The 25021-nt window shown below is 37.5% G+C and overlaps 1 pseudogene across 1 annotated transcript; it reads right to left on the bottom strand.

Moving 5' to 3' along the window:
* Positions 1-18203: 18203 nt before the first annotated feature.
* On the bottom strand, positions 18204-20325 carry LOC306667301 (growth arrest-specific protein 7-like; annotated as a pseudogene). Its single transcript has 2 exons — positions 19201-20325; positions 18204-18769 (listed from the first exon to the last, which is right to left on the bottom strand). The product of its transcript is annotated as a growth arrest-specific protein 7-like (transcript).
* Between the last annotated feature and the right edge of the window lie 4696 nt (positions 20326-25021).

Raw genomic sequence — 25021 nt, 5'->3', positions numbered from 1 at the left:
AATGAGTGGGCAGAGTCCCTATCTGCTGTGCCTGCATCTGATCCAAATGTGGCAGCAAAAGGTTTTTGAGAAAGGACTTTTTTTCTAGATCCTCTTGAGATATTTAATGTCCAAGATATTTTAATTGTTAGGATTTACAACTTTAATGGGCATGCAAAGAGTAACAGGAACTCTCTATTGAGTCCAAATCTTAAAAAGTTCCATATTCATTTATTGTATTGTGAAGTATAGTCTATGCACAACAATGTGTTTTGGGTTGTAGAGATACACAATTCAAAGTTAATAAAGAACTGAACAAATAATTTTCTGCATGCAACAACATGGATCAATTCCATAAACAAAACAAGGAAAAACAGGCAGACCCAAAGAGCATCCACTCTGCAACTCCCCTTATAAAGTTCAAAAACAGGCAAAACTCATTTTTGGTATTGGAGGTATAAATAGTGAATACTTCTGAGAGGGGGCTATTGATTTGCCATTCTTTGTATATTTTTATATTTTTGCTTGCTCTCTTTTTGTCTTCTTTAGGATAGCTAGGGATTCAGAGGTAGGGGAATTTGATGTTGGTGTATGGGAAATCTTTTGCTTCATTCATTGAGCTGCACACTATTTGTGCATTTTAAAAATCTTATTTATTATTTATTTTTTTGGTGGGGTCCTTTTTTTTTTTTTTTCTTTTGTCCTTTTTTGGAACCGGGGGTCAAACCAGGGTTTTGCAAATGCGAGTGAGGCAGATACTTTGCCACAGAGCTACATCCCAGCCCTATTTGTGCATTTTTGTGTATTAAGAATTTGTTTAAAAGAATAATAGAGCAAATACTTGGGTACCTACCATCCCAGTAAAGAAATAGACTATGCCATTTTCTTAGATATTTCCCCGTACTTCATCTCAGCCTCCCTGCCAAATGTAGTCATTATTCTGACTTTTGTGTTAATTACTGCTGTGATTTTCTTTAGGATTTCATGACTTCCAAATGTATCCACATAATAAATATTGCAGGTGGAGCTTTGTATCCATGGGTTCTGCACCCATATATTCTACCAACTGTGCATCAAAAGTGTTGCTTTGAAAATTGGGTCTGCACTGAACAGGTACAACCATTTTTCTTGTTCCAATTCTCTAAATAATACAGCACAATAGTTATTTAGAAAACATTTGTGCTGCATTAGTTATTATAAATAGTTTAGAGATGACTTAAATTATGCAGGAGGACATGCATAGGTTGTATGCAATTACTTTGTCATCTTATATTAGAGACTTGACCATCTGGAGATTTTGATCTCTGCAGAAGTTCCTGGAACCATCCTCCACAAATACTGAGGGATGATTGTCTTTGGCTTGTTTCTGAAATTCAGACAAATAAAATTATGTGGTTGTAATCTCTGACTTGATAACTTTGCTTATCATGTTGTTGTGCTTCTTCTATGTTGACATATAAAAGCCATAGTTTATTAATTTGTACTACCTCTCAATATTTCATTGCATCAATACATCACAGTTGTTTTTGGCCATTGATGAATTTCTTTTCAAATATTTGTTATAAAGTCAAAATCTTTGGAGTTATCTCTCTGTATATATATCATCTGTGTTTACACATGTGGTTTATATATGATATAGATATATGTAAAATTTATGTGAGGAATGTATAAATATACAGTATACTTATATCTCACATCACTGTTTATGTATTATATATGTATGTGCATAAGCATATATAGACACATATATGTCCATACATATATCCACATGTATATGTGTATGCATTCTTGAACACTCTTGGGGAACATGACCAAGAATTCCTTTCTCTAGGATGTTGCTAGAGTTTGGATATCATTTGAGTCTGTCTCACAAGGGTTCATGTGTTAGAAGTTTGGGCCCCTGTGTGGCAATGTGAGAAGCTGTGGAATCTTTATGGAGCCTAGTAGGAGATTATTGTTCTTGGAGTTACTGCCCTTGGAAGGGACTGGTGTTAGCCTTGTGGAATAAGAACAAGTTCTTATGAGAGTGAGTGATTAGAAAAGAGCAAGTCTGGCCCAGGAATCTCTTTTTGACTTTCTTTCTCACTTTGTGATCTTTCTCTCTGTGTGCACTTCTGCCATGATGCCATCTTCTACATTATGTAGCTAAGGGGGCCCTCACCAGAGTCTCAGCAGATATGGTAGCTCTTGATCTTGAACTTTCAGCCTCTCAAATTATGAGCTAACTAAACCTCTTTACTTTATAAAATACCAAACCTCAGGAATTTTGTTATAGCAAGAGAAAATTGACTATGTACTGGAAGTAGAATTACTTGACCATAATTATGTATTGCTAATTATAATCTGTTGCTGTGGGGGAAATATATTTTGATTTTATTTTTGCTTCATTTTTGTCAAAATGAGATTGAGTTTTGTTGAATTCTCTTTATATCATTGTGAAGACAAGCATATCATTTTTTTCTAAGATGTAGTAATAATTTAACTTATATTTATAGATTTTCCAATATTGTTTCATTCCTGGAACAATCCTCACTGTGTTAAGTGGATTATATATTTACCAGGATATTATATTATCTTTCTGAAACTTTTATTTGAAATTTTATACTTATGATATTCATAAGAGAGATTAGTTCACATTTTTGACTATTTATCTTTATTTTGTTATTATACAGTTTAATGTAAGTAGCACAGAATTATCTGGCCTATATAGGTTTGATAGAACTAAACCATCTAAGCCTTGTCATTTATGAAGGAAGCCCTTTTTATACATTTAATTCTTTTATTTTAAAGTTTTAAAAGATGTTTCATATTATCCGCAGTTTTAGTAGATTCTATTGTATTAGAAAGTTACTTTATCTAAAGATTCTTTCCACAGAATTGGGTAATAATTATGCCTCCTTATTTTTATTTATTTATTTATTTTTTGTTCACCATTCTGTATTCTGTGCATTTTCTGTTGCTACCTTTTTTTTTTTTTTTTTTTTTTTTTTCCTTTTTCATCAGGATAGCTAGTGACTTCAACATAGGGGAGTTTTAATGTTTTTTTCTTCTTATTTGAGTTTCTTTCAAAATGATTTTTATTTCTTTCAAAGAAAAACACACCTTTGAATGAGGAGCTCCTTTCCCTGAATGCATTAAGACATTCTCTGTGCAACTTCGCAGGTTTGTCCACGGAGGGCTTCTGTCTTCTGTGGCTTCAGAGATGGGACCCGAAGGAAAGTCTGCCCTTTCTGGTTGGTCAGGTGTACTTTCTCTCCTAACCAAGATGTCTTCTGTGATGAGTTCTGAATTTACATGAATTCTCTAACCAAGAAACAAGAGGCCTGTCTTCCAGGATGCTGCCCTCACTTTCAAAAGTTTACTCTGCCTTTCTGACCTCTCAACCCTCGAAGCACATTACCTGCTTTCTTTCTCAGCCTCCCCCAAGAAGTATATCCTTGTCCACTGAAACTTATTTGCGGTGGAGTTCACTCAGTAAAGTTCTTTTCTTTCTGGGAGTGAATATTTTCTGGAAAGTTCTGAAGTCAGTCATGTCTAAGCCTCCTCATCCTTCCTGACAATGCTACTGGAGGGGCTTCCTAAGCAGAACTGTGATATTTGGTGCATACCACATTTAGAAGTGTTATATCACACTGGTGGATTGAATTGTTAATAGTGTGAAATCATGTCTAGGAAATAAATTTTCCCCTTAAAAATCTATGTTGTATAATAGGAACATAACTACAGTAGCTTCTGTTGTTATTAATATTTTCTCATACACATTTTCTATGCTTTCTCTTTTAACCTTCAGTGTCCTTATTGTTGGAGATCAGCCTTATATAGATACATCCTGTAGAATTCAATTATTTTGTGTTATTTTTTGTTCAGTCAGACATTGATAGGTTAGTTAGTGTATTTACACTTTCTATAATATCTAATTTGAATTTATAGCATTTTTTATGCTTGGATACTGTATTTATATCTGTCATCTATACCTGGATATTATCACTATAATTTTCTCTGTTTTGTTTTGCTTTTGTGGCATTGGAAATTGAACTCAGGGGCATTCTACCACTAAACTACGTCCTCAGCCCTTTTTTATTTTGAGGCAGTGTGTTATTAAATTTCTAAGACTGGCCTCGAACTTGCAATCCTTCTGCCTCAACCTCTCAAGTACTATCTTTGAAATTATATCTATTATCTTATTTTTTGTTTTCCTTCTCTGTAATTGTCTTTTGTGTAATTGTCTTTTTTTTTTTTTTTTCCTTTTTGAACTTTTTGGAAAGCTGAATACTTTTTAAAATCTTTTTTCTTCCTCTAGTTTGGATGTTGTAAAATTAACATTTCTTCTTTTAATGTTTACTGAAGAAATGATAATATGCATACTAATCAAAATCAAATTTCATTATTATCTATCATCTTCTGGGAAACGTAAGAGTCTTAGAACACCTTAACTAACTCCAGTCACTTCCTTCCCAAATTGAATGATATTGTTGTGGTGTGTATTCTCTCTCTCTTTATCTCAGGACAGTTATGGATTTCCTCACTCAGTGTTTATTAAACGTGACCCAGATTTGTACAACTTTCTTTCCTTTTCATTTCTCCTGGCATTGGAATTGCCCACCTGGAAAGTACTTTCCTTGGAGTCTGAAGAACATCCTTTAGAATTTCCTTTAGTGTCTGTGAGCCCCTCAAACCTTTCAGTTCTTGATTCTCTAAAAGTGTTTAATCTTATTCTTGAATGATAACCTTCCTTGAGTATTGCTGTAGTTTGGATCTTGAATGTTCCCCAAGGCCCATGTCTTACAAGCTGTGGCACTACTGGGAATCGCTGGAGCTGTAGGGAGGTGAGGGATAATGGGAGCAAGTTTGGTCACTAAGGTGTGCCCTTGAGGGGATATTGCAATCTTGGCCCCTTCCTGTCTCTCTTTGAATTCCTGACCATCACGAGGTGACTGAGCTCTTCTAGATGCACCCACCCTGATGTACTGTGCTTTCATTGGCCCAAAACAAGGGGAACAATGAATGTGGACTGAAACCTTTGAAATCATGAGATAAAATAAGCCTTTCCTCTTTATAAGTTGTTTATGTCAGGTATTTTGTCACAGTGTTGGAAAGCTATCAACACAAGCAGAGTCTAGGTTAGACGGGGTTATTTTGTTAATTTGGCTAGTTTTATTCTCAGTAGAATGAATATTCCATTTCACAGTCATTTGATTTTCATGTGGCTCTTTTGAGAAATTTGCTCTCAGTCTAATACATTTGAAGGTAAATGATCTCTTCTCTTTGGCTTCCTTCAGTATCTTTAAGAAGATATTCTTTCTTTCTTCTCCCTTCTGAATGCTAATTAAGTAAAAATTATATCTTTCTTAATTTCATAATTCCCTTTTATACTCATTTATTTTTCTTCTGTATTCTGGATAAACCCTTGAACCTAATCTTCATATTTATCATTTAATCCCATTTTTTCTGATCCGTTTTCAAACACACCCATTAAGCTTTAAATTTTTCATCATTGTATGTTTCCCTTTTAAAAGTTTTATTTTTTAAGTTCAAATCTGCCTTATTTTTCTTTACAATATTATATTTTATACCCACATCTGCAAACATATAATTTCTATTTATTTCAACACTTACAAACATAGTCATTTTGTTTCTGTGTCTAAAGTCTTCACAAAGAATTTTTAGCTTTCTGTTGTCTCTGTTTCAAAGTGTCTTCTTTCTTCATCTGTTTAGTGATGTTTTATTAAAGGTGAGCTGCTAATTTCCCCATGTTAGTTTTCTGGTGTGCAGAAATCTTACAAGGACTGAGATAAAGGTTGGTATTTTTAAAATGGATTACTTTCATCTGCCAGGTAACAACCAATCTAGGGTTATTTAGGCTAAATTTCACTTAAAAGATTTTGGGCTATCCATCTGCTATGAAATTGGGACAGCAAATCTAGATGTAAACTAGCCTATCAATATAATTTCTCAGGGTCTTTTCTCTCCTTTTATTCATTGCCAGGATTTGAAAACAGACAATTTCACTCCCTTGTTCCATTTTTTCCTTTTCTGGTAGGAGGGTGGGTAGAGTTTATATCTAGTATACACTAACACTTAAGATATAGGCTTTTGGTGTTCCAACTTTATGGGGGACACATCCCATAATACATGCTTCCTTGGAAGAGACCTGTGCTTTATTTTCTGACCTCCACACTCTACAGTCTCTGTGAGATTCTGCCAATAATCTTGAGGTAAAATACTGGATGAAAGCTAGGCTTGCTTCCCAAAGTTCTCACTTTTCCTCTGATTTTGGCCTAAGCATTTATTATTTTTTTGCCAATTCACCAAATTAATCATTCAACAAACATTTGTGGAATACCTAATGTATCAACTACTATTCTACATGCTAGGGTTATAGCAATATGAAAAGTAGACAACACTTGGTGTCCACAAGAAATTTGTATCACAACAATTAAGCAATAGTTTTAAAAACAAATTTTCATACAGCTTTCCTTTTGTTATTTTCCATGGGTTTTCCAGGCACCTAGCTAAACATGGTTTTTATTTTTTATTAATTTTATTTTAAGTTTTTTTGAAGATATAAAACTGTCTGTATCCACAGATAACATAATTACATGGAAAATCTCAAAGAATCTACAAAAGAGCTACTGTAACTAATAAGTTACTTTAGGAATTTACAGGATATAAGATTAATTCATAAAAATCAGTTCTTTTTCTGTATTATCATTAAACAGTTGGAAATGAGTAAGAAAAAAGTACCATTTACAATAGTAAACCAAGACCAAGAAATGCTTAGGAATAAATCTAATAGAATGTGTGCAGTATTTGTATGCAGAAAACTACAAAATACTAATGAGAGACATCAAAACATAAATAAATGCACATATTACTATTAATTTGTTCTAATAACATAAATAAATGGACATATTACTATTAATTTGTTCTAACTAGTTATACACGACAGTAGAATGCGCTTGAACATATTGTACACAAATAGAGCACATCTTCTCCTTCCTTTGGCTGAACATAGTATAGAGTCACACTGGTAGGGTAATCATACATGTACATAGGGTAGTAATGCCCCTCTCATTCCACCATCCTTCCCACCTCTATACCCCTCCCCTCTTCTCATTCCCCTCTGCACAATCCAAAGTTCCTTCATTCCCTCCCCCATTATAGATTTAGCTAAACATATTAACAACAACAGAATATCTTTCATTCAAGTCTTGGAAGGAATCGGATGAGGATAGTTTTAAGTTATCTATCTATCTGTTTATCTATCTATCTATCTATCTTGGATTTAGAGTCAGAACACAGTTCTGAGGAATTTGGGGAAGACTAGATGATAGCACATTCCACATCTTACCAAGTCCAAATATCCACATTAATTTAAAAGTAGATTAAATGTATCCTTTTTATATTAAAGAATCCTATTCATTTTTCTATTGAGATATGATCAGCAGGAATTATTTGGTGGCACTAATTATATGATGCAAGTGAACTTACTTGGTAAAAATTATTGAATGTGAAAGTTCTTACTGGTTTTGAACCAGAGAAACAGTCCTAAAGGCATTAAGTATCATGTCCAATATCAGGCCATAATAACCAATTGTTCCAATCTAATCCATCTCCCTCTGATGGGAGGCCAAGTGAGAGAGGGTCTAGTCCTTCCAAGGAAAAGAAATTTACTCCCATCATAGGCTTTTTAATTGCCCCTGCAGTTAAAGTGACATATGCATCTGAATTCACAGACCACCCTACCCATTAAATGAGTGGTAGTGATATCACTGTGGTCACTGAAGAGCTGTGTTAAAGCCACACCCTGCACATCCCCGGGAGCTGAAGAAGGAAGGTGGAGGGTGTGTGAGGCAGAAGACCCAACCTCTGCCTAAAGTCCTGATTTCCAACACCCACAGCCCTTAAAGGAACTACCCAGGTACATTCCATCCCCCTGATATCAGGGAGCACCTGCATCAAGGAGTTTCGAAGCAGGCAACAATCTTTGTGGCCTCTTCCTTCAAGAAGGAAATTCTGGTATGCCTCTGTTACCAAAAAAATGTTTCTCCTTAGAAAGAGCCCCTGACATACACACAAGGAATACCTTTTTCCATTGGGTGTTGTGAAGTCCAAAAGTGAAACTGAGGTTGGTTGCCAATAGCACAAACCAATGGCCAGAGAGTGGACAAGCAGGAGTCTTGCTCGTAAGTCAAACTTTCCACTCATTAGGGGTGCAGGAATCATTGATGTAAGAGCCAAAGAAAGGAGAGGACAGGACAGGCTAATAAAGGGGAGGAATATTCATGACTTTTCCTGGGATAGTGGGAGATTTTCCAGAAATCTGGGCACCTCCTTTTTTTTTTTTTTTTTTTTTTTTTTTTTTTGCTGTTTTTTTGATTCTTTCTGGCCATCCTCACAGTAACTGTCAATTGTCATGGTGCCTGGGTAGGAGTGACACTTAACATGCAGATAGGATTAAAATGGGGTTAGGGTCTACTAGGGGTTATTTAGGAGGAGGATGCTTTGGATCTGAATGGTTTCAATCCATAAATATGAAGAGGAGCTTCTATAAATTCCGTGGGTCCTGTTCTCAAAGATAAGCACAACTAGGGTGTGGAGTCAGGTAAGCCAGTCTGTGTAAACACTTACTGGTCAACACTGCTCAGGGCTTCAAGCTCCTTTGGGCCATGCTGCTGTGTGCACATCAGAACAGCCCGTGTCCCAAGTTTTTGCACTGTAGCTGATTTGCACTGAGCCGCACTTGGGGCTAGGCAGACGCCTGCAATGTATTAGCTAATTATTTTTCATTCTCTGTGTCCACTGATGGATTCTAGAGAGATTTAGAATGTACATTGTGCTTCTGGCATAATGCTCAAGTTGCTCAGGAAATACAAGCCTTCGGATTAATGAAAATCACAATCTTTCCCGGACAAAGTATTTATTTATAAATAAAAGGAGAATTTTTCTAATAAAGGGAGGCAGCTGTTAACCATCTTGATTCATTTCAAATGTGGCTGGGTGAATTCAACAAGCTTCAAATGGGGGATCAGAGGGCAAGCCCTGTTTTCCTTATACTCTTCAGGGTCACATTAAATCCATGTTGTGTTTTCTGAGAGATTAGAAACAGATTGCAAAGTGGACTCAACAGATTTTGAGTTGCAACTTTGCTGCCCTGAATATAAACCCCTTCGTTTTGTTTTCATGCTTACTTTGTAGGAGTTGGTATTTATGCTAAATACCCTTTTATTCAAAATCTCAGAGCTATAGGAGACTGGCTTACATGCCAATCATTTTACATCTTCCTCCTATGCATCATCAAGTGCCAATAATACCAGTGTGAGTAAAACTCAATGGTGTTAACAGAAATGTTCTTAATTTCTTAACAATAAAATATATATGCTTCTCAAACAGAAATAAAAGCTGTATGAATAAGACCCCCCTTGAGTCCAAGGGATGGTATTTAACTCTCCTTTGGAAGTTTACTCTCGCCTCAAGTAAAATGAAACTAGTAAATATTAAGTCCCAATGCAGATTGACTGATTAACAAATTGCTTTAGTGCAAATGGCAAGGCTCAAATATTTTGACTTCGCCATTTTTCACTGAAGTCTTTCACTAAACCTGACCACAGCTGTCCTTGAGGCCAGATGTTAGCTGTAAAATTCAGTGAATTTAATATACCGTGCAACCTCCCTGCCTTTTTAGCCAGTCTGAAGCCTGCAGCGTCTGTGTGTATTAGCCTTACACAGCTCCGGTCGCTGTGTCGAGATGCCTATTATCCTCCTGTGGTTTGGCGATGGCTCAGATTTCCCCTAAGCCTGTGCACAATCACTTCATTTAGAAGCTATCTGCTTCTATTGAGGTGAAGGAACCTCACAAACGCACTTGATACTGGCTATTCCTGAAAGTAATTGGATGAAGTCAAATACCTCCCCTTGTTATCACTGTTAAGCTGCCCAAACCCAGTTAATTGTGGCCTCACCAAATGCTTTTTTCCTGGAAGGTTACAGAATGGGGGCCTGGCATACCTCGCAGAAGAGTGAGGAGTTTGCAGACTGTGGAGTCGTCAGGACCTCTGCTCCCCACCTTCTCCAGTGCATTTTCTGGGCTGTTAATTAGAGACTCAGGACTGTGCAAATGCCTGTCTGTAACTCCTCCAGGCGAATTCACAAAGCTCAGAGAGCAGTGATGCAATGGAAAGAGCACAGGGTTTCAGAACTGGAAAGACCTGGGCTTAAATCAAGCAACACCATTGAATTCCCTGAATGCCCATTGATTCCAGTCTAAGCCCTGCTCCTCCTGACTTAAGGCAGTAATTTTCAAGCCAAGTGCAGGACTGCTTTGGGGTCTGCAAATGTTTGAGTGGTTAAATTTTTTTTAACTTTTAATAAAATCGTAATTAAAAATTACATGCACTCATGTGTTAGTTACCAACATTTTTGATGCTACTAAAGTAATCTCATTGTTCATATGAATGGCCCTTACAAATGTGAAATTATAAATTAAACTTTTACTCATAAAGTCTTATTTTAATCTGTACTCTAAGTTGGCATCCTAATGTTTCATGTGGGGAAAAAAATGACTCCACTGTTAACAACCACTTTTGGAAAAATACTTCTTAATGTGTGATTTTAACCTTTCCAGAATGTTCTTTCTCTACCAGGGAGTTTTGGTGTTGCCCATCAACCCATGAAATGCAGCCATTTTAAGGTGCTTAACTTTTGGATCTGCCTGTCATTGTTCCTTCTGGGGTTTGCAAATGACTAAAGTATAGTCCAAGAGTGGCACAACAGGCGTGCAGGCAGGTGTGATGGGGCACCTCCTTGTGCTGGGCAATGGGTGGATCCAACCTGGTACAGATTGTTCCATCCAGTGAGCATTCCAGAGAGAAGGAGTCTTCTCAGCTAGAAGAACATTGGCCTTTTAGACAAGATGGATGATGTCCCAGACCTAGAAAGCAGTGCTAGCAAAGGCAGAAGACAGCAATACATCTGAAAATTAGAAATTGTTCAATATGACTAGAATGAGCACAAAAAAGAGGCCAGTGCATACGCAATGAAATCAGCAATGAGAAAATGACAAAGGTTTTACATTTCATGAAAATATATTTCAACTTCATCCAGAAAGAAACTGGAAGCTTTTTAAAAAAGCAAAGAGACATTTGGACACTTCTGCATGTAACTTCTGTATTTTCCCAGTGGTGGTAGAACTCTTCCCTATTTCAGTTCTTGTGACTAAATTATATCAACTTCTTTTTAGGATTCAATAGGTAAAATCATGATGTTTAGATTTTGACTAGACTTTGCCACTTCCTAGTGTGACTTTAGCAGAGTCCTTAAACATTTGAATTGAGCTTCCTAGGTATGGTTCCTCTAAAGCAGATTTTAGCTTCCCATGGAGGGATAAACTCATTTGCACACATCCTTTCTTCTAAAATATTCTTCTGACCCCTCTTCACCCAGCAAACTTTTCTTTTTCTTAGCACAAATGTGCTTGCCATTGGGACACCATCTTCAGATACTTAGACACACCAGGGCCTCATGATGTGTTCCAAGAGCATCTTGGACCAATCTGTGGCAATTCTCACACTGGAAATGGTTTGTAATTATTTACTTTTTAAAAGAAACTTCCACGAATACTGTATTCTTGGTATACTTACAAACTTAAAGTCTGTCAACTGCCTTCATATAATCACCAAGTAAATAAAAAAAAAATGATATGGCTATGTGCGGGGCACCATCCATGGCCTGCAAATAAAACCTGGCTTGGTTGAGCCATCAGACATAGAAATCTGGCTCTCAGGGACTGACAGTTATGAAATACTGTTCCAGATTGCCTAGAGTATGTGGTTTTCCTGCAGACTGGTTCACTGCTGGAGTTTGCAGGCCCTGGATGTGGAAATGACCCGCTAGAGCCAAATGACTTGCTTAACTGCACCCCATCTTCTTTCTCATGGAAGAAGCTCCTACCCCCCCCCCTCCACTTTGATCTGTACCTCTATAAATAAACCAAGCATGAGCTCCTCCATTTTGTTAGAGCCAGTCCCTATGGACGGCTCAATGGGTCATGCTCCTGGTTCAAAAGATAATTCTGTCTCCTGTCATTTTTTCTGTTAAATAAATTTCTTAGCTATTATTTCACAGCCAGCCCATCCCTCTGACAGGAACCCTTCCTCTCACCCATGCAGGACAGGAGCAAGAACCATGGAGAAATCTGAGGTTAGCATGATTTTTTTTTCAACCCTCTTGGAACTTGACTTTTATGCTTAGATGATTAACTAATTTTTAGAATTTTATCAAGGTATAATTTACTGACATTGCTGACATATTATAGTGAACAATTTGTTTTATATATATGTATGTGTCTGTGTGTGTGTAATATATATACATGTATATATATATATATATAGAGAGAGAGAGAGAGAGAGATCTATGTATCTAAATATTTCCACAAAATAATCAACATCATAAAGACAATGAACATCTGCATCACCTTCAAAGGTATCCTTATACCCATTTGTAATTTTTCCAACCTTTTCCTCACCCCCTTCCCCAGGTCACCAATCTACTTGGTGTGACTGTATGTTGGCTTATATTTTCTAGAATTACACATAAATGGAATCACACAGAATGTACACTTTCTTTTTGGGGAGATATGGCTTCTTTCACTAAGCATAAATTATTTTGAGATTTATTTATATTGTTGTATAATGAATAATTCACTTTTATTTTTATTGCTGACCACTCTTTCATTGTATGAATATGCCAAAATTTATGTATCCATTCATCTATTGATGGCATTTGCATTATTGTTAGTTTTTTACTATTACAAATAAAGCTGCTATTATACCACTCCTTGGTGTTTATCTAAAAGAATTAAAGTCAGCATACTTTAGAAATATGTGCATAACCATGTTTATCAGCACAGTTCAAATAGCCAAGTTATGGAATCAGTCTGGCTCTCCATCAACAGATGAATGGATAAAGAAAATGTGGTATATAGACACAATGGAGTTTTATTCAGCTCTAAAAAAGAAGAAAATTATGGCATTTGCAGGAAAATGAATGGAACTGGAGATCATAATTTTGAGTGAAATAAGTCAGACTTAGAAAAGTATCAAAGTATTGTTATGTTTTCTCTCATATGTGGAAGCTAGAAGGAAAAACAGGAAAAGGGTCCCTGCAAAAATAGAACATTATGATAAAGGGGGATGATGGGGAAGGGTGGGTGGGAGGGTAGTGGGGAATGAAAGTGATCAAGTTGTGTTTTTCTGTATGTACAAATATGTCACAATGAAACCCGAAGTTCTGCATAATTGACATGCACCAATAAAAAACCATAAATAAAGTTGCTATGAATATTTGTGTGTGTATGTATTGATAAATTGGGATTTATGAAAATAAAAACTTTTGCCCACTGAAAGACATTGTTTAGAGAATGAAAATACAAACCCCACACTGGAGAAAAATATTTGCAAACCACATAGTATGTCTTGTATTAAGAATATCTGAAGGACTCTTAAAACTCAGTAGTAATGGTAGAGCGAAACAGACATTATTACCTCATGTACACATATGACTGCATGACCAGTGTGATCCTACAAAATGTACAATCAGAAAAATGAGAAATTATGCTCCACTTATGTATGATTTATCAAAATGTATAAATGCATTCTACTGTGATGTACAACTAATCAGAACAAATTTAAATTAAAAAAAAAAACCTCAGTAATAGGAAACAAAACCCAAATGAAAAAAAAAAAAAAAATAGACAAAGGATTTGATTAGAAGAGATCCAAGGCTTTGGATTTTGCTTCTAAACCTTGCTAGGCTGGATTGGGCAACAGAGTCTAGAGTTGATCATAGAAGTTACATTGGAGGCATTCATGCCTCAGGAATCAAGAGGTTTTCCAGTTTGACTCTCTGGGACAGGAATAGTTTCTGACTCTGTGCAAAACCAGAAATCATTTCCTCTGATTCTTTCGGGTGGTTCTCTCCCTGGTTAGTGACAGCTTCCCCAGGCCTGTGCTGATCCTTGCTCAGATAAAGACCCAAGGGGATCCATGCAAATCTTCAGAGCTGGCTGGCTTTGCAGCCATCTTCTCCAGTACTTTGTCCTGTGGAATTTGGACACCTGGGCCTCCCCAGGCACCTGTCTCCATCAGCTCAACTCCAGGAAACTGGTGGACTCTGTCTGGGGTCCCTCCACAGGCAGTGGAGCCCGTAGTCGCTCACCAGACAGGAAAATGGGGGCACACATAGGACTTGTGGAGTTCCCTTCTATTTCCTAGAGATGCCTGTGGTTTGTGGCTCGATAAATCTTGAAAACGTTTCTTTCAAGGTTTGGTCCATTTTTTAAAGTTTCAGGCAGGTAAATTCTGGATTGGTGGGTAAATTGAGTCCCTGTTATTTCATGCCATCCATAGCAGAATGCTGAATGACTGTTTTTCACTCTGATAATATCTCACATTTATGGAACACATTGATTGACAGTGATGTGATCTTGAGACAATCCAATGAGGTGTGTACTATTTTGACCCTCAGAGAGATGGCATAGATTGCCTTGGAGGAAATGTGTGGTAATTAAAAAGACTATAATCTGAACTCTGGTAGTCGAAGTTTCAGCCTGATGTGCTTAAATCATATACTACACAGCTAATTTTTGAAATATGAAAACTTGATCAAAATGTTAACAGCATTTCTCCCATACAGGTATTCTATACTCTTTTCTGGAACAGAGTGTATCTTATTTCATGCATATTTCTTCCTTAAAGTTTTGAATACACCTTCAAAATCCATCCTTTGAATTGTTTATTCAGAGACATCAGTCACTTTATTGGTTTATCTTTGAAACAAATACACATCAAGGGTGGAATGACAAGATGTAATATTTTCTTACCAAACTATATGTTCTCCCAATTTGGTGATGCTGTGTTTGTTCTGTGTTACTGAGATATTTAATCACAAAAGCACAAATATCAATGACTCTGAACTAAAGAATGATACAGAACGTTTGGACACAATGTAAAGAACTAGGAATGTTTCAACTAATTTATGGTGTATATAGTATTCTTTTTGTATGCACCAGAATGCTATGCTACAAAAAAAAAAAACAAAAAAAACAAAAAACAAAAAAACACCCTATATAAGACTAAATGAGTTCCTTTGGTAAAAACAAAAATTCTAAGGAAGAAAAAAGAAAAGACAGCATTGGGCCATAGTATAACTTGTCAACATATTTTTCCTTTTTGAGTGGTACATAAAATAATGGTATGTCTTAAAATCTATGGCACATTTGATATAACAAAAACGTGGCATCACTTATCTGAATGATTTAATTTTTTATATTTCCCTTCTGCACTAACTAACCCTTGCATCTCAAACCTTATTTTAATAACTAAATTTCAGCTATGGTAGTCTGATTATTATAGTTTACAGAGTATGTTTACAATATTGTTGTTTCATGCCCCACTTTATTTCTTTAACTGTGCAATCTCCTCTTTTTTTCAGTTCATTCTATTGTTTTTACGATCTCTTTTATTTATCTTACTTTTGAGTTTTCTTTGAAAATGAGTGCTTATTAAGTTCTATGGGAAGAAAGGAATTTTTTCTCTTTTCCTTGAACTGTTTTTGCCTATGGAATTAATTTCTCCAAAGAACCTTCAAGCTTGTTTTTTCTACTTAGCTCCATCCCATTTTGTCCCATATTTTTCCATGACCTGCTGCTACCATGCCCTACCTTGCCCTGTCTTCAGCTGCAGCTTGTCAAATTCCCGTCTGTCCCTCAATGTCTACTGCAGATATTCTTTTAAAAATTTTTCTTTAAACTTTTTTTTTTGTATTATTTGGGTTGGTTTGGTATGGGGGATCAAACTCAGGGGCACTTGACCACTGAGCCACATCCCCAGCCCTAATTTGTCTTTTATATAGAAACAGGGTCTCACTGAGTTGCTTAGTGCCTCAATTTTGCTGAGGCTGGCTTTGAACTTGCGATCCTCCTGCCTCAGCCTCTGGAACCAATGGGATTACAAGCATGTGCCACCACACCTGGCCATTTTTCTGACAGAATTGTATACAAATGGAATATAATCTGCTCCATTTCAGTCTCTGTATTTCCTCTTTCCCTCTTCTCATCTCTCCCCCATTCTCTTCCTTCTACCTTATGGGTCTTCCATTTATTTATTTATTTACTTATTTATTTATTTATTTACTTATTTATTTATTTATTTATAATTGGTGCTTTATAGATATTCATAAAAGTGAACCTCACTGTGGTATATTCATATATGAACACAGCATAATTTGGTCAATTTCATTCTGCAGTTCATTCCTCTTTCCATCCCTCCTGCCTCCCTCACCTTCCTCTACTATACTGATAGCCCTCTACTTTACTGATAGCCCTCTACTTCCATAACATTTCCCGCCTTTTTTCTTATTTTGCTCTTGCTTCCATGTATGACAGAAAACATTTGACCCTGACTTTCTCAATCTGTCTTACCTCACTTGGCATGATGTTCTCCAGGTCCATCCATTCACCAGCAAATACCATGATTTCATTCTTCCTTATGGCTGAGTAAAAAATCTCCATTGTGAGTACTTTACATACTTTCTTTGTTCATTCATCTGTTGACAGACACCTGTACAGTTCCATAACTTGCTATTGTGAACTGTGCTGCTATAAATATGGATATGACTCTATCACTCTAGTATAGTGATATCGTATATGGTATACAGAGTTTCTTTCTTTTGGATAGATACCAAGGAGTGTGACATCTGGGTCCTATGGTGCTTCCATTCCTAGATTTTTTGAGGAATCTCCACTTTCCAAAGTGGTTATACTAATTTTCAGTCCCACCAAAAATGTATGAGTGTAACTTTTTCCTCACATCCTCACCAGCATTTATTAGTAGTAGTATTTTTTTCTTTTCTTTTCTCTCTTTTCTTTTCATAGTGGAAATTAAACCCAGGGTGTTTTACCACTTTGCCATGTCCCCAGCTCTTTTCATTTTTATTTTGACACAGGGTCTTGCTAAGTTATTCAGAGCCTTGCTAAACTGCTGAGGCTGGCCTTGAACTTGCAATCCTCCTGCCCCAAGCTCCTGAGTCCCTGGGATTACAGGCAAGCTCCACCATGCCCAGCATTATTAGTATTCTTGATGATTGCCATTCTAACTAGAGTAAGATGCAATCTCAATGTAGTCTTGATTCACATTTCCCTGATTGCTAGGGATATGGAACATTTTTTCATATATGTTAGCCATTCATATTTCTTCTTTTGACAAAAGTCTGTTCTTTGCCCTATTTCTTTTTTTATTTATCTTTTAATTTTTTATAGACTGCGTTTTGATTCATTGTACACAAATGGGGTACATCATTTCATTTCTATGGTTGTACACGATGAAGATTCATTCCATTCGTGTAATCATACATGTACATAGGGTAGTGATGTCTGTCTCATTCCACCATTTTTCATACCCCCTCCCTCTCATTTCCTTTTACATAATCTAAAGTTCCCCCATTCTTCTCTCACTCCCCACCTCCTCACCGCCATTGTATATCATTCTCCACTTATCAGGGAAAATATTCTGCCTTTGGTTTTTTGGGCTTGGCTTATTTCACTTAGTATGATATTCTCCAATTTCATCCCTTTATTTGCAAATGCAATCATATTATTATTCTTTACAACTGAATAGCATTCCACTGCATATATATACCACAGTTTCTTTATCTGTTCATCTGTTGAAGGGCATCTAGGTTGGTTCCACAATCTAGCTATTGTGAACTGAGCTGCTATAAACATTGATGTGGCTGCATCACTGTAGTATGCTGATTTTAAGTCCTTTGGGTATAAACTGAGGAGTGGGATAACTGGATCAAAAGGTGTGTCCATTCCAAGTTTTCTGAGGATTCTCCATACTGCTTTCCTGAGTGGCTGCACCATTTTGGAATTTCATCAGCAATGTAAAAGTGTGCCTTTTTCCCCGCATCCATGCCAACATCTATTATTGTTTGTGTTCTTGATAATAGCCATTCTAATTGGAGTAAGATGAAATCTTAGAGTTGTTTAATTTGCATTTCTCTAATTACTAGAGATGTTGAACACTTTTTCATATATTTATTAATTGCCTGTATGTCTTCTTCTGTAAAGTGTATTTCCAGTTCCTTGGCCCATTTATTGATTGGGTTCTTTGTATTTTTTTTTCCAGCCTCAGTTTGTTCTCAGAGCAACAAGCATGGCATGGGGTTTGGGGGCATCAGTCTTAGAGACAAGAGTAGGGTTGCAGGTCTGTCTTCTTGGCCTGGGAATATTTGGGATCCCCCAGCTGGGCCATCCAGATCACCCTTCTGGAATTGCTAGCTCTCTCCTCTCTCCTCAGTGGACATAAGAGTGGGTGGGAGGACAGCTTCACCCAGCAGGAGACACCATCTCCTCTCTGTGGGACACCCAGCCCCTCTCCTGGGCAGGACCCCTGGGGTCACACAGGCGTGTCTAGATCTCCATGTCCACAGGGCGAATGTTGCCCATTTTGTGCTCTCTGACCCACAGCTCTCTGTCTTTGGCTGGGTCCACTTTTCGAAGCAGTTGGTCCACAGGCTCAACTGTGCTTTGGTTGAACATGTCCGACTCGTGCCGCAGCTATGTGTACTGGCACAAATGTTGCCGGATCATCTCTACTCTCTCCACTTCCAGCCGCTCCAGCTCCAAAGTGGTGGTCACCATCTCTTCAAACCCCTTGTACTGGGCCTGGTCGTAGAGATCCACAAAGCGCATGAGGTCATCACCAGCCTGCGTGGACTTCCTCCGTGCCTTCTTTTTTTTTTCTCACAATCCTCCTGCTTCAGCCCCCCAAGCTGCCGGGATTACAGGCATGCCACATCACACCTGGCTCTATATTTTATTTTTTACTATTGTCACATTTGTCCTATGACAGTGTGAGGCACCTACAATGTGCTAAAGAGTGAAGCCCATCAATTAAATGCCACACCTCTACAAAGTCACTGTGGCCATTTTACAGGAGGAGAGGAGGCAGAGAGGTAGTCTGACTGGCCCAAGGGCGCACTGGAGTTTGCAGCCCTGATCAGCCTGACCCTCATCCCAAGCCAACCGCAAACTCCAGGGCAGGAATCAGGTGTCATCCCACAGCCCCGGGGACATCCATCCAGAGGGCCCAGGGCCGCCGTGATCAGACCTCCCCCGCAGGCCTGGAGATTTGTTCAGAAAACAGGCGTTCGCCCTCCATTCTTGATGTCCTCTTCCATCTTGTTGCTCAGCCTGATCTCCACCTGCTGGGTCTTCATCTCCTGGTCTCTCTGCCGCTCTGTGAGGGCTTTCCAGGCCTTCTCCATCGATGCGTAGCGGCTGGTGAGTTGCTAGCAGAGGTCAGCGATGTGGTGGTCACACTTTTTCATGTCTTTCTTGAAGTTCTCACGAAAGTTCATTAGGGGCTTTTCTACCTTGATGTGAAGCTTGGCAGAGAACTTGAGATGAACTCCTGCTTCATCTGTCAGGCTCTTCTTCACCTGAGCCCACGCTTCTCCCAGGGAGCCTTCCTCCTGTGCAGCCCACGAGTTCTGAGAGCTTAGCCAAGTTCTTTGCATATCCTTCTTCAATCTTTATCCTCTCTCGGATGAATTCAGACATTTCTTTCTGCATTTGTTTCAGTTGCTTTTGGAGCAGCAGTTCGAACCCCGCCATGGTGCCATTGCCTTGGGGGTCTTTCTTATCAGCCCAGAAGTAGTCACAGTAGCTCCACTCCGTTGGCTTCAGCAGCTGCTGTTCAGGCATTGTGTCTGGGTGAGGGAACGTCACCCAATTTATCATCTTCTCTGTGTGGTCACCTGTATTTTCAAAATTATATACTTTGTCTTCATTGCCTGAAGTTCTGTCTTCCAAGTGGTCTCCTCTGTTGGTGCTACTTTCCATTGAATTTTTATTTTGGTTTATTGATTCCTTCATTTCAAAGATTTCTTTTAGATTTCTTCTCAGAATCTTTATCTCTTTCTTTAAGATATCTTCCCTCTTCTGAAACATAGCTCTGATTTCACTCTTTATATCCTCTTTAAAGTCATGAAGCAGTTTCACTAAGTATATTATGAACTCCTTCTCTGACATTTCTTCTACTGGTTTTTCAATGGAGTCTATAATTGGAGCATCCTGGTTTGTTTGGAGTGCTTTATTCCCTTTTCTCCTTTTTTTTTTTTTTTCATTTTGTTTGTGTGTCTTCCCATTTAGCCGTGGGGATCTGAGGTAGTACAGTTTCTACCCTGTAGATTTATATTGTCCCTGAAGTTTTCCAGTACCTCACAAATCTGGGTTTCAGTTTCCATAGGCTCTGCCACGCCGCAGTCCCAAGATGGCTCCTGGATCGCAGATGACCGAAGAGCTCCCGGGTTCTTTGTATTTTTGGTGTAAAGTTTTGTAAGTTCATTATAAATTTTGGAGATAAGTGCTCTATCTGAAGTGTGTGTGATAAAGATTTTCTCCCACTCTGTAGGCTCTGTCTTCACATTCTTGATTATATCCTTTGCTGAGAAAAAGTCTTTTAGTTTGAGTCCATCCCATTTATTGCTTCTTGCTTTGATTTTTTGTGCTTTGGTAGTCTTGTTGAGGAAGTCTGATCCTAAGCCAACATAATGAAGGTTGGGGCCTACTTTTTCTTCTATTTGGTGCAGGGCAGGGTCTCTGGTCTAATTCCTATGTCTTTGATTCATTTCAAGTTGAGGTTTGTGCAGAGTGAGAGATAGAGGTTTAATTTCATTTACTGCATATGAATTTCCAGTTTTGCCAGCACCATTTGTTGAACAAGCTATCTTTTCTCCATTGTATGTTTTTGGCTCCTTTGTCTAGTATGAGGTGACTGTATTTATGTGGTTTTGTCTCTGTGTCTTCTATTCTGTACCATTGGTCTGCCTGTCTATTTTGGTGCAAATACCATGCTGTTTTTGTTACTATTGCTCTGTAGTATAGTTTAATTTCCGATATTGTGATACCTCCTGTTTCACTTTTTCTACTCAGGATTGTTTTGGCTATTTGAGGTCTCTTGTTTTTCCAGATGAAGTTCAAGATTGTAATCTCTATTTCTATGAGGAATTTCATTGGGATTTTAATTGGAATTGCATTGAATCTGTATAGCACCTTTGGGAGAATGGCCATTTTGACAATGTTAATTCTGCCTATCCAAGAATATGGGAGCTCTTTCCATCTTTGAAGGTTTTCTTCAATTTCTTACTTTAATGTTCTGTAGTTTTCATTGTAGAGGTCTTTCACCTCTTTTGTTAGATTAACTCCCAAGTATTTTATTTTTTTTGAGGCTACTGTGAATGGAGTGGTTTTCCTAATTTCTCTTTCAGAGGATTCATCACTTATGAATAGAAATGCATTAGATTTATGCGTATTGATTTTATATCCTGCTACTTTGCTGAATTCATTTATTAGTTCTAGAGGTTTTCTAGTGGAATTTTTGGATCTTCTAAATATAGGATCATGTCATCAGCAAATAGTGACAGCTTTAGTTCTTTGTCGCTGGCTCTTTGCGGTACAAAATCCATGGATATTTGTCACCGCTTGCAGCAACAACTTGCACAGGTCTTATGGATGGTGGACTGGAAACTGAGCTACTTCTATCTTTCTCTTTAGTGCACTGCTTTCTTGCTTGTTTGTTGAGGATAGAGGAAATGAGGCTTACTTGCTTTGAGAGGAGAGAGAGAGAGACTTTGCTTATCGGAGAGAAAGAGACTTTGCTTAAGAGAGACTTTGAGAGAAGGACAGGCTTTGCTTAGAGCTTAGAGGAAGAGAAACTTGCTACGCCTCACTTAAGTTCTGCTGCTTCTTACTGCTGCGTCCTGCATCCTGTGAACTAAGGGTACGTCTACCTAAGGTGCTTTAGTGATGCGTCTCAGTTCTCCATTCTGTGATCTGCCTTCCGCTGCCGCCCCTACTCGCGGCTGCCGCGCGTGTGTCACTGTCTTGCTCTGCCTACGCTTATATCACCTCCAGGAGGCGGAGAGCAGGGCCACACCTCTTATGCAAAGATTAGGCCAGACGTCCGAGCAGACACAATTAGGAGTGCTCGAGAACACATGAGCATACATTGTGTGCATGGACGATAAATCACCTGAGTGTGCTCATGTCAATCAACTTCCTCACTGCTGATGTGATCAGGCACTGCCTTGGCATGGTCAACATGGCACCGCCCCCAACAGTTCTTCTTTTCCTATTTGTATCCCTTTAATTTCTTTGGTCTGTCTAATTTCTCTGGCAAGTGTTTCAAGGACGATGTTAAATAGAAGTAGTGAAAGAGGGCATCCTGTCTTGTTCCAGTTTTTAGAGGGAATGCTTTCAGTTTTTCTCCATTAAGAATGCTGTTGGCTGTGGGCCTAGCATAGATTGCCTTTACAATGTTGAGGTATGTTCCTACTATTCCTATTTTTTCTAGGGTGCTGTATTTTATCAAATGCTTTCTCAGCATCTATTGAAATAATCTTGTGATTCTTAATCAAGTCTATTGATGTGATGATCACAATCAAGTCTATTGATGTGATGAATTACATTTACTGATTTCTGGATGTTGAACCAACCTTGCATCCCTGGATAAACCCCACTTGATCATGGTGCACTATCTTTTTAATATATTTTTGTATGCAATTTGCCAGTATTTTGTTAAGGATTTTTGCATCTATGTTCATCAAGGATATTGGTGTAAAGTTTTCTTTCCTTGATGTGTCTTTGTCTGGTTTTGGTATTAGAGTGATACTAGCCTCATAGAATGAATTTGGAAGAATTCCCTCCTTTTCTATTTCCTGGAATACTTTCAAGAGTATTGGTATCAGTTCTTCTTTAAAGATCTTGTAGAATTTGGCTAAGAATCCATCTGGTCCTGGGCTTTTCTTGGTTGGTAGGCTGTTGATGACTTTCTTCTATTTTGGTGCTTGAAATTGATCTGTTTAGATCATGTATGTCTTTTTGATTCAGTTTGGCAGGATCATATGTCTCTAAAAAATTGTCAATGTCTTCAATATTTTCTGTTTTGGAGTATAGATTTTCAAAGTAACTTCTAATTATGTTATGTATTTCAATGGTGTCTGTGGTGATCTTTCCTTTTTCATCACTAATTCTAGTAATTTGAGTTTTCTCTCTCCTCTTCGTTAGTGTGGCTAGGGGTTTATCAATTTTGTTTACTTTTTCGAAGAACCAACTTTTTGTTTTATCAATTTTTTGATTTGTTTCTCATATTTCAATTTCATTGATTTCAGCTCTGATTTTAATTATTTCCTGTCTTCTACTATTTTTTGGTGTTGATCTGTTCTTCTTTTTCTAGGGCTTTGAGATGTAGTGTTAGGTCATTTAGTTGTTGACTTTTTATTTTTTTAATGTATGAGATCAGTGCAATGAGCTTTCCTCTTAGTTTTCACTGTTTTCAGAGTGTACCAGAGATTTTGATACTTTGTGTCATTGTTTTCATTTACCTCTAAGAATTATTTATTTCTTCCCTGATGTCTTCTGTTATCATTGCATCATTCAATAGCATATTATTTAGTCTCCAGGTGTATGAGTAGTTTTTGTTTGTTATTTTATTGTTCATTTCTAATTGCATTCCATTATGGTCTGATAGGATACAGGGTAGTATCTTTATTTTTTTGTATTTACTAATGGCTTCTTTGTGGCATAGCATAGGTCTATTTTGGAGAAGGATCCATGAGCTGCTGAGAAGAAAGTATATTTGCTCGATGATGGATGAAATACTCTGTAAATATCCATTAAGTCTATATCATTGATTGTATTATTTAGTTCTATAGTTTCTTTGTTCAGTTTTTGTTTGGAGGATCTATCCAATGGTGAGAGTGGTGTGTTAAAGTCCCTCACTATTATTGTGTTTTGGTGTATTTGATTCTTAAAATTGAGAAGGGTTTGTTTAATATACATAGATACTCCGTTGTTTGGCACATAAATATTTAAAATTGTTCTATCTTGCTGTTTTAGGCTTCCCTTAAGCAGTATGAAATGTCCTTCTTTACCCCTTCTGACTAACTTAGGTTTGAAGTCCACCACTTTATGATATGAAGATGGAGACCCCTGCTTTTTTACTGGGTCCATGTGCGTGGTATGTTTTTCCCCATCCTTTCACCTTTAGTCTATGGATGTCTTTTTCTATGAGATGAGCCTCTTGAAGGCAGCATATTGTTGGGTTTTTCTTTTTAATTCAATCTGCCAGTCTATGTCTTTTGATTGATGAGTTCAGGCCATTAACATTCAAGGTTATTATTGAGATATGATTTGTATTCCTGGTCATTTTGGCTTATTTTTTATTTTTTACTTGTCCTTTGATTGGCTTTTCCTTTAGGGCAGTTTCTCCCTATGCTGATTTGTATTGTTGCTTTTCACTTCCTCCTCATAAAATATTTTGCTGAGAATGTTCTGTAGGGCAGGCTTTCTATTTGTTAATTCCTTTAACTTTTGTTTTTTGTGGAAAGATTTTATTTCATCATCAAATCTGAAGGTTAGTTTTGCTGGGTATAGGATTCTTGGTTGACATCCATATTCTTTAGGATCTTGAAATATATTGTTCCAGGCCCTTCTTGTGTTTCGATTCTGGGCTGAGAAAACTGCTGATATCTGAATTGGTTTGCCCTTATATATAATCTGACACTTTTCTTTCAGAGACTTTAAAATCCTATGTTTATTTTGTACATGAGGCATTTTCATTATAATGTGTCTTGGTGTGGATTTGTTGTAATTTTGTGCACCTGGTGTTCTGTAAGCCTCATGTATTTGATTTTCCATTTCATTTTTCAGGTTTAGGAAATTTTCTGATATTATTTCATTGAACAGGTTGTTCATTCCTTTGGTTTGTATCTCTGTGCCTTCCTCAATCCCAGTAATTCTTAAATTTGGTCTTTTCATGATGTCCCATAATTCTTGGAGGTTCCGTTCATGACTTCTTTACATCTTCTCAGTTTGTTCAACTTTATTTTCAAGATTAAATATTTCGTCTTCATTGTCTGAGATTCTGTCTTCCAAGAGGTCTATTCTGTTGGTGATACTTTCTATTGAGTTTTTAATTTG

The sequence above is a fragment of the Sciurus vulgaris genome (genome assembly GCF_902686455.1).
Source record: "Sciurus vulgaris genome assembly, chromosome: 8".
NCBI lineage: Eukaryota > Metazoa > Chordata > Mammalia > Rodentia > Sciuridae > Sciurus > Sciurus vulgaris.
This window is presented reverse-complemented; position numbering and strand designations above follow the sequence as displayed.